Genomic DNA, 9,518 nt, shown 5'->3' with positions numbered 1-9,518 from the left:
TGCAGAACTGTTCCAGTGCACATTGCCAATCATATCTGGTGTCTCTATAGCGTGCTTTTAAAACCAAAATTTGTTTTTCACTGTTATAGATTGAATAGCAGTTACTTGTCTTCAAGCGGGTGTCTCAGGCCTACAGTGTGTGCTCTGCAGAACTGTTCCAGTGCACATTGCCAATCATATCAGGTGTCTCTATAGCGTGCTTTTAAAACCAAAATTTGTTTTTCACTGTTATAGATTGAATAGCAGTTACTTGTCTTCAATCGGGTGTCTCAGGCCTACAGTGTGTGCTCTGCAGAACTGTTCCAGTGCACATTGCCAATCATATCTGGTGTCTCTATAGCGTGCTTTTAAAACCAAAATTTGTTTTTCACTGTTATAGATTGAATAGCAGTTACTTGTCTTCAAGCGGGTGTCTCAGGCCTACAGTGTGTGCTCTGCAGAACTGTTCCAGTGCACATTGCCAATCATATCTGGTGTCTCTATAGCGTGCTTTTAAAACCAAAATTTGTTTTTCACTGTTATAGATTGAATAGCAGTTACTTGTCTTCAAGCGGGTGTCTCAGGCCTACAGTGTGTGCTCTGCAGAACTGTTCCAGTACACATTGCCAATCATATCTGGTGTCTCTAGAGCGTGCTTTTAAAACCAAAATTTGTTTTTCACTGTTATAGATTGAATAGCAGTTACTTGTCTTCAAGCGGGTGTCTCAGGCCTACAGTGTGTGCTCTGCAGAACTCTTACAGTTCACATTGCCAATCATATCTGGTCTCACAGTAGCTTGCACTTATAGTACCACTAATCCCAAAAAAAATGACAGGCAGAGGCAGGCCACCCCGCAGGGGCCGTCGTGGTCGTGGTGCTGTGATTCCCTTTTGCCCTAGAATAATGCCCAGTTTTCAGAAGCCACGTACCCTGAACTTGAAAAGTTCTGAGGACATAGTTGACTGGCTAACACAGGACACCCAATCTTGAACAGCCTCCGCTCGGAACCTTGACGCACCATCCTCCTCCAGCTTAGCTTCAGGCACCTCTCAAGATACCACTCACCCGCCTGCCGCCACCACCAAAACTAGCACCACAGCCGCTTTACTTGGTATGTCAGAGGAGTTATTCACACACCCGTTTGAAGAAATGAGTGATGCGCAACCATTATTGCTAGAGGATGTAGATAACAGGGATATGTATCAGGCAGGCAGCGTTAAACACATGGAGGTACGGTGTGATGATGATGATGTTGTACTCGCTGCTGCTTCCTTTTCTGAGTTGTCAGATACAAGCAAAGCGGTTGATGATGACGATGCGTCCATGATGTCACGTGGGTGCCCGCTCGGCAAGAAGAAGAACAGGGCGGAAGTTCAGATGGGGAGACAGAGAGGAGGAGGAGACGAGTTGGAAGCAGGGGGGGGTCGTCGCAAGGAGCTAGTGGCACAGTCAGACAGCATGCATTGGCACCCGGGGTCAGCCCGACAGCACGCCAATCAACGCATGCTGTGTCCACCACCAGAATGCCGTCATTGCAGAGCTCAGCAGTGTGGCATTTTTTTTGTGTGTCTGCCTCGGACAACAGCGATGCCATTTGCAACCTGTGCCAAAGGAAACTGAGTCATGGGAGGTCCAACACCCACCTAGGTACAACTGCTTTGCGTAGGCACATGATCTCACATCACAAACGCCTATGGGATCAACACATGAGTACAAGCAGCACGCCTACTCTAAGCCGCCATCCTCCTCCTGGTCTAGCATCTTCAGCCACGTCAACCACTGCTGTCCTTCTTGCCCCCTCTCAACCATCTGCCACTCCGTCTCCCGCCTTGAGCAGTTCCCGCTCATCTGCCCACAGTCATGTGTCTGTCAAGGACATGTTTGAGCGTAAGAAACCAATGTCACCAAGTCACCCCCTTGCCCAGCGTCTGACAGCTGGCTTATCCGAACTATTAGCCCGCCAGCTTTTACCATACAATCTGGTTGAGTCTGAGGCGTTCAAAAAAATTGTAGCTATTGGGACACCGCAGTGGAAGGTACCCGGCCGGAATTTCTTTTCACAAAAGGCAATCCCCAACTTGTACTCGATTGTGCAAAAGGAAGTCATGGCATGTCTGGCACACAGTGTTGGGGCAAGGGTCCATCTGACCACTGATACCTGGTCTGCAAAGCATGGTCAGGGCAGGTATATCACCTACACTGCGCATTGGGTAAACCTGCTGACGGCTGACAAGCAAGGAATGCGTGGCATTGCAGAGGAGTTGGTGACACCGCCACGAATTGCAGGCAGTCCTGCTGCCACCTCCTCTACTCCTCCTACTCCATCCTCTTCCATAACCTCCTCGGCTGAGTCCTCTTGTGCTGCTGCGTCTTGCTCCACATCAACGGCACCCTCCCAGCTCCCCAGGTACTATTCCACATCCCGGATACGGCAGTGTCACGCCATCTTGGGTTTGACTTGCTTGAAAGCAGAGAGTCACACCGGACAAGCACTCCTGTCCGCCCTGAACGCACAGGTGGAAAAGTGGCTGACTCCGCTGAAACTGGATATCGGCAAAGTGGTGTGTGACAACGGAAAGAATTTGATAGCGGCATTGAAGTTGGGCAAGTTGACACATGTGCCGTGCATGGCACGTGTGTAATCTGATCGTACAACGCTTTGTGCATAAGTACACAGGCTTACAGGACGTCCTAAAGCAGGCCAGGAAGGTGTGTGGCCATTTCAGGCATTCCTACACGGCCATGGCTCACTTTGCCGATATCCAGCGGCGAAACAATATGCCAGTGAGGTGCTTGATGTGCGACAGCCCTACACGTTGGAATTCCACACTCCTAATGTTCGACCGCCTGCTCCAACAAGAAAAAGCTGTTAATTAATATTTGTATGACAGCCTCTGGGGAGCTAGGAATTTTTTTGCCACGTTACTGGACGCTCATGCGCAATGCCTGTAGGCTCATGCGTCCTTTTGAGGAGGTGACAAACCTAGTCAGTCGCAACGAAGGCACCATCAGCGACATCATACCATTTGTTTTCTTCCTGGAGCGTGCCCTGCGAAGAGTGCTGGATCAGGCTGTAGATGAGCGTGAAGAGGAAGAGTTGTGGTCACCATCACCACCAGAAACAGCCTTATCAGCATCGCTTGCTGGACCTGCGGCAACGCTGGAAGAGGATTGTGAGGAAGAGGAGTCAGAGGAGGAATGTAGCTTTGAGGAGTAGGAGGAGGAGGAGGAGGAGCAAGACCAAACACAACAGGCATCCCAGGGTGCTCGTTGTCACCTATCTGGTACCCGTGGTGTTGTACGTGGCTGGGGGGAAGAACATACCTTCAATGACATCAGTGAGGAGGAGGAACGGGAAATGAGTAGCTCGGCATCCAACCTTGTGCAAATGGGGTCTTTCATGCTGTCCTGCCTGTTGAGGGACCCTCGTATAAAAAGGCTGAAGGAGAACGACCTGTACTGGGTGTCCACGCTACTAGACCCCCGGTATAAGCAGAAAGTGGCGGAAATGTTACCGAATTACAACAAGTCGGAAAGGATGCAGCATTTGCAAAATAAATTAAAAAGTATGCTTTACACAGCGTATAAGGGTGATGTCACAGCACAACGGGAATCTAACAGGGGAAGAGGTGGAAGTCATCCTCCTCCTCCCATGACCACGCCGGCAAGGACAGGACGCTTTAAAGACGTGTTGTTGATGGAGGACATGCGGACCTTTTTAAGTCCTATGCATCGCCACAGCCCTTCGGGATCCACCCTCAGAGAGCGACTCGACCGACAGGTAGCAGACTACCTCGCCTTAACTGCAGATATCGACACTCTGAGGAGCGATGAACCCCTTGACTACTGGGTGTGCAGGCTTGACCTGTGGCCTGAGCTATCCCAATTTGCGATAGAACTTCTGGCCTGCCCCGCTTCAAGTGTCCTGTCAGAAAGGACCTTCAGTGCAGCAGGAGGTATTGTCACTGAGAAGAGAAGTTGCCTAGGTCAAAAAAGTCTAGATTACCTCACCTTTATTAAGATGAATGAGGGATGGATCCCGAAGGGACTGACACTGGGCGATACATTCAATTAAAAAAGGCCTGATGAGATGAGCTGCCTTGGGCTAAAAATGGTCCACACGCTGCTGTATTTTAGCTCTGAATGACGTTTGACTTGCGTGACTTATCCGCCACCAACTAGGGTTCAAGCCGCCATGTTTTAGGGCACTTTCTGCCTGTGAAACAAACATCATTTTTTCTGGCCGCTGCTACAGCAGCGGCTGCAACAATATCAAATTTTTCAGGCATGTGTACATACCTAATTTTTAGGCCCACTGGTGCAGCACTGTGGCTTCAAAAACCAAACCAAAAAAAAATCCTCCAAGATGGCACCAATATACCAGTGGTCTAAGCATCTTCCCACCTTGGCCTAAAAAGGGGAGGTGATTCAACAATTAAAAATCTCTGCCATTTACACGTCCACTGATAGGAGACGCGGAAGGTATTAAACTGATATGAACAATACTAAACTCACCACTCCTATCTGGTGGCACATTAGCTTGCCCGCGCAGTGACACAAATTTCAAGTAAGAGGACCGACCAAGCATCTTCTTCCATCTCCCTGTTACATAAATCAATGCCATATCCATAGAACTTGTAGAGAATATCCAGGATAGTTTTACAGGGCCAAATCATGTCGCCTGTTGAAAGAGGTGACCTTGCTCGGGTCCCAGGTGTGCGGTTCCTAAAATGGCTGCCATATACATGTCCTCTGATAGGAGACGCGGAAGGTATTAAACTGATATGAACAATACTAAACTCACCACTCCTATCTGGTGGCACATTAGCTTGCCCGCGCAGTGCCACAAATTTCAAGTAAGAGGACCGACCAAGCATCTTCTTCCATCTCCCTGTTACAGAAATCAATGCCATATCCATAGAAATTGTACATAATATCCAGGAGAGTTTTACAGGGCCATATCTTGTCGCCTGTTGAAAGAGGTGACCTTGCTCGGGTCCCAGGTGTGCGGTTCCTAAAATGGCTGCCATATACACGTCCACTGATAAGAGACGCGGAAGGTATTAAACTGATATGAACATTTACTAAACTCACCACTCCGAGTGCTGTTATTTATTTAATTTTTTTGTGGTGAGGCTTTACAGGACAGAGTGCTTCTCCACGGGACATGTTAACTCACGGGCAGCTGGCTCATCAAGGAACCAGAGCAGCTTGAACGAGGTGAACTTGCTCGGGTCCCAGGTGTGCGGTTCCTAAAATGGCTGCCATATACACGTCCACTGATAGGAGACGCGGAAGGTATTAAACTGATATGAACATTTACTAAACTCACCACTCCGAGTGCTGTTATTTATTTAATTTTTTTGTGGTGAGGCTTTACAGGACAGAGTGCTTCTCCACGGGACATGTTAACTCACGGGCAGCTGGCTCATCAAGGAACCAGAGCAGCTTGAACGAGGTGACCTTGCTCGGGTCCCAGGTGTGCGGTTCCTAAAATGGCTGCCATATACACGTCCACTGATAGGAGACACGGAAGGTATTAAACTGATATGAACAATACTCCACTCCTATCTGTAGGTCCGTCCCATTGTGATTTATGCCCCCCACCCACCGTGCAGGGATGGGGGCCGGGGGGGAGGAAAGTAGGCCCCCCCATTGTGATTTATGGCCCCCACCCACCGCGTAGGGGTGGGGGCCGAGGGGGGGAGGACAGTAGGTCCCCCCATTGTGATTTATGGCCCCCACCCACCGCGCAGTGGTTGGGGAGGACAGTAGCTCCCCCCAGTGTGTATCATGGGCTTTGAGGACAGGTGTCAATCCATACCTGCCAAGTGACCCTATGTAGGGGGAACAGTCCCTATTCTGCTCTGTGTCAGTGTGTATCATGGTCTCTGTGGACGGTGAACAGTCTCTATTCTGCTCTGTGTCAGTGTGTATCATGGTCTCTGTGGACAGGGAACAGTCTCTATTCTGCTCTGTGTCAGTGTGTATCAGGGGCTTTGAGGACAGGTGTCAATCCATACCTGCCAAGTGACCCTATGTAGGGGTAACAGTCCCTATTCTGCTATGTGTCAGTGTGTATCATGGTCTCTGTGGACGGGGAACAGTCTCTATTCTGCTCTGTGTCAGTGTGTTTCATGGTCTCTGTGGACGGGGAACAGTCTCTATTCTGCTCTGTGTCAGTGTGTATCATGGACTCTGTGGACAGGGAACAGTCTCTATTCTGCTCTGTGTCAGTGTGCATCAGGGGCTTTGAGGACAGGTGTCAATCCATACCTGCCAAGTGACCCTATGTAGGGAGAACAGTCCCTATTCTGCTCTGTGTCAGTGTGTATCATGGTCTCTGTGGACGGGGAACAGTCTCTATTCTGCTCTGTGTCAGTGTGTATCATGGTCTCTGTGGACGGTGAACAGTCTCTATTCTGCTCTGTGTCAGTGTGTATCATGGTCTCTGTGGACAGGGAACAGTCTCTATTCTGCACTGTGTCAGTGTGTATCAGGGGCTTTGAGGACAGGTGTCAATCCATACCTGCCAAGTGACCCTATGTAGGGGGGACAGTCTCTATTCTGCTCTGTGTCAGTGTGTATCATGGTCTCTGTGGACGGGGAACAGTCTCTATTCTGCTCTGTGTCAGTGTGTATCATGGTCTCTGAGGACAGGTGTCAATCCATATCTGCCAAGTGACCCTATGTAGGGGGAACAGTCTCTATTCTGCTCTGTGTCAGTGTGTATCAGGGGTTTTGAGGACAGGTGTCAATCCATATCTGCCAAGTGACCCTATGTAGGGGGAACAGTCTCTATTCCGCTCTGTGTCAGTGTGTATCAGGGATTTGACTATCTTTATTTAGATTCAAAAATTACAATTCCAGGAAAAATGTAACAAACATTTACAAGAACATGTTATGCACATCATAGAAACAACGTGAACCTCTTTAAAGCCACAAACTTAAGACAAAAAGTATGTACACACAATGTGTAAGGGTTTGAAAGAATATTCTGAATCCTTACATGTTTACTTTATCATTTGTTTGATTTTTGTGAACCATATATAAACTACAAGCAGCGTGAAAACTATAAAAACTCAAGTGGCCATGCTGATCAAATTAAATAGTATGCTTTACACAGCGTATAAGGGTGATGTCACAGCACAACGGGAATCTAACAGGGGAAGAGGTGAAAGTCATCCTCCCCCTCCCACGACCCCGCCATATCTGCCAAGTGACCCTATGTAGGGGTAACAGTCTCTATTCTGCTCTGTGTCAGTGTGTATCATGGTCTCTGAGGACGGGGAACAGTCTCTATTCTGCTCTGTGTCAGTGTGTATCAGGGGCTTTGAGGACAGGTGTCAATGTTAGGTGATTTCTGCCCTTTATGGATTAAAAGCAGACTCTGCATCAACTGTGTAATTTTCCATGGGAGTTTTGCCATGGATCCCCCTCCGGCATACCACAGTCCAGGTGTTAGTCCCCTTGAAACAACTTTTCCATCGTTTTTGTGGCCAGAAAGAGTCCCTGTTGGTTTTAAAATTCGCCTGCCCATTGAAGTCAATGGCGGTTCGCGCGGTTCGCCGGTTCGCGAACATTTGAGGAAGTTTCGGGTTCGCGACAACACTATCTTCATGATTTATGAAATATTTTTCTTGTTCCCCTGTACTATTGGCAACTTGAATAGTTTTATTTTGTGTTTAGACGTTTAATTATATTCCTGTAAACTGTGGGAAATATTTATCCTCGTGGGATGTGCTAAGAGTTCTTTTTTACTGTTACAGGTAAGATTCATCTGTAGGAAAAGGTTACTGACTGCACAAGGTTTGATTTCCTGTTGGTAATTATAAGGCATTTGATTGGATTAGGTAGCTACTTGCTATTGATTGCTATTTAAATTAGCTATTGTTTGCTAATAAGCAGAGGCCTACCCAGGTGTTAAACATTCCTAGTGGGAGGTGATTTTAGGAGTATATAAGGGTAGTTGTCATTAGCTTGGCTAATAGAGCTTGGTTGCTTCATCTAAGTGTTGCTTCTAAGTGTGTGTGTGGTTGGAGATATTCTGGAGAGTTTTACAGAAGCTTCAACTGTCTAAGAGTTGTGCTAAGAGTTCTTTTTTACTGTTACAGGTAAGATTCATCTGTAGGAAAAGGTTACTGACTGCACAAGGTTTGATTTCCTGTTGGTAATTATAAGGCATTTGATTGGATTAGGTAGCTACTTGCTATTGATTGCTATTTAAATTAGCTATTGTTTGCTAATAAGCAGAGGCCTACCCAGGTGTTAAACATTCCTAGTGGGAGGTGATTTTAGGAGTATATAAGGGTAGTTGTCATTAGCTTGGCTAATAGAGCTTGGTTGCTTCATCTAAGTGTTGCTTCTAAGTGTGTGTGTGGTTGGAGATATTCTGGAGAGTGTTGCTTCTAAGTGTGTGTGTGGTTGGAGATATTCTGGAGAGTGTTGCTTCTAAGTGTGTGTGTGGTTGGAGATATTCTGGAGATAACCTGGAGGTAATCCGAGGTATTCAGGAGGATAAATAAAAAGTTAAGGTTTGTTTGATTTAAATTATTCACCTCATTGGAATGGCAGACTTAGTTCAGTGTAATAGTTGCTTTGCATTTGTTTCACGTTCCACTTTTTGGAGGTTTGGTTGTTGTCTAATCTGTAGACAGTTCTCTATTTTGCGGCAGGAGATTGTATTTTTGAAGTCTGAGATTTGTAAATTATCTGGTAAACAAACTCAGGCTGGAACCGCTGCAAAGCCACTGCCGCAGAGACATACTAGGAATGGCAGATGGATTACTGTAGGATCTGGTAGACTTGGAGTTGTGGATAAAAGGCATATTGCACAGTCTGTTGCTCTACATAATTCATTTTCTGCACTTTCAGAGTGTAGTGGTGTCGTGGAGAGAGGCACTGAGGCTAGTGGTGTTGTGCAGAGAGGCACTGAGGCTAGTGGTGTTGTGCAGAGAGGCACTGAGGCTAGTGGTGTTGTGCAGAGAGGCACTGAGGCTAGTGGTGTTGTGTTGTGCAGAGAGGCACTGAGGCTAGTGGTGTTGTGCAGAGAGGCACTGAGGCTAGTGGTGTTGTGCAGAGAGGCACTGAGGCTAGTGGTGTTGTGCAGAGAGGCACTGAGGCTAGTGGTGTTGTGCAGAGAGGCACTGAGGCTAGTGGTGTTGTGAAGAGAGGCACTGAGGCTAGTGGTGGTGTGCAGAGAGGCACTGAGGCTAGTGGTGTTGTGCAGAGAGGCACTGAGGCTAGTGGTGTTGTGCAGAGAGGCACTGAGGCTAGTGGTGTTGTGCAGAGAGGCACTGAGGCTAGTGGTGTTGTGCAGAGAGGCATTGAGGCTAGTGGTGTTGTGCAGAGAGGCACTGAGGTTAGTGGTGTTGTGCAGAGAGGCTTGAAGACTATGGTGAGGCCTAATAGAAAGCAGTTGTTGATGGGGGATTCCATCATAAGAGGTGTGGAGATGGACAATGGTGGTCTTGTGAGGTGTCTTCCCGGAGCTACTGCTCACAGAGACAGGAGACGTATCTGTAATATTGTTAAGCAA

The sequence above is a fragment of the Pelobates fuscus genome, chromosome 3, assembly GCF_036172605.1.
Source record: "Pelobates fuscus isolate aPelFus1 chromosome 3, aPelFus1.pri, whole genome shotgun sequence".
Classification (NCBI taxonomy): domain Eukaryota; kingdom Metazoa; phylum Chordata; class Amphibia; order Anura; family Pelobatidae; genus Pelobates; species Pelobates fuscus.
The sequence above is the reverse complement of the archived record's forward strand: the minus strand, read 5'-3'. Positions refer to the sequence as shown.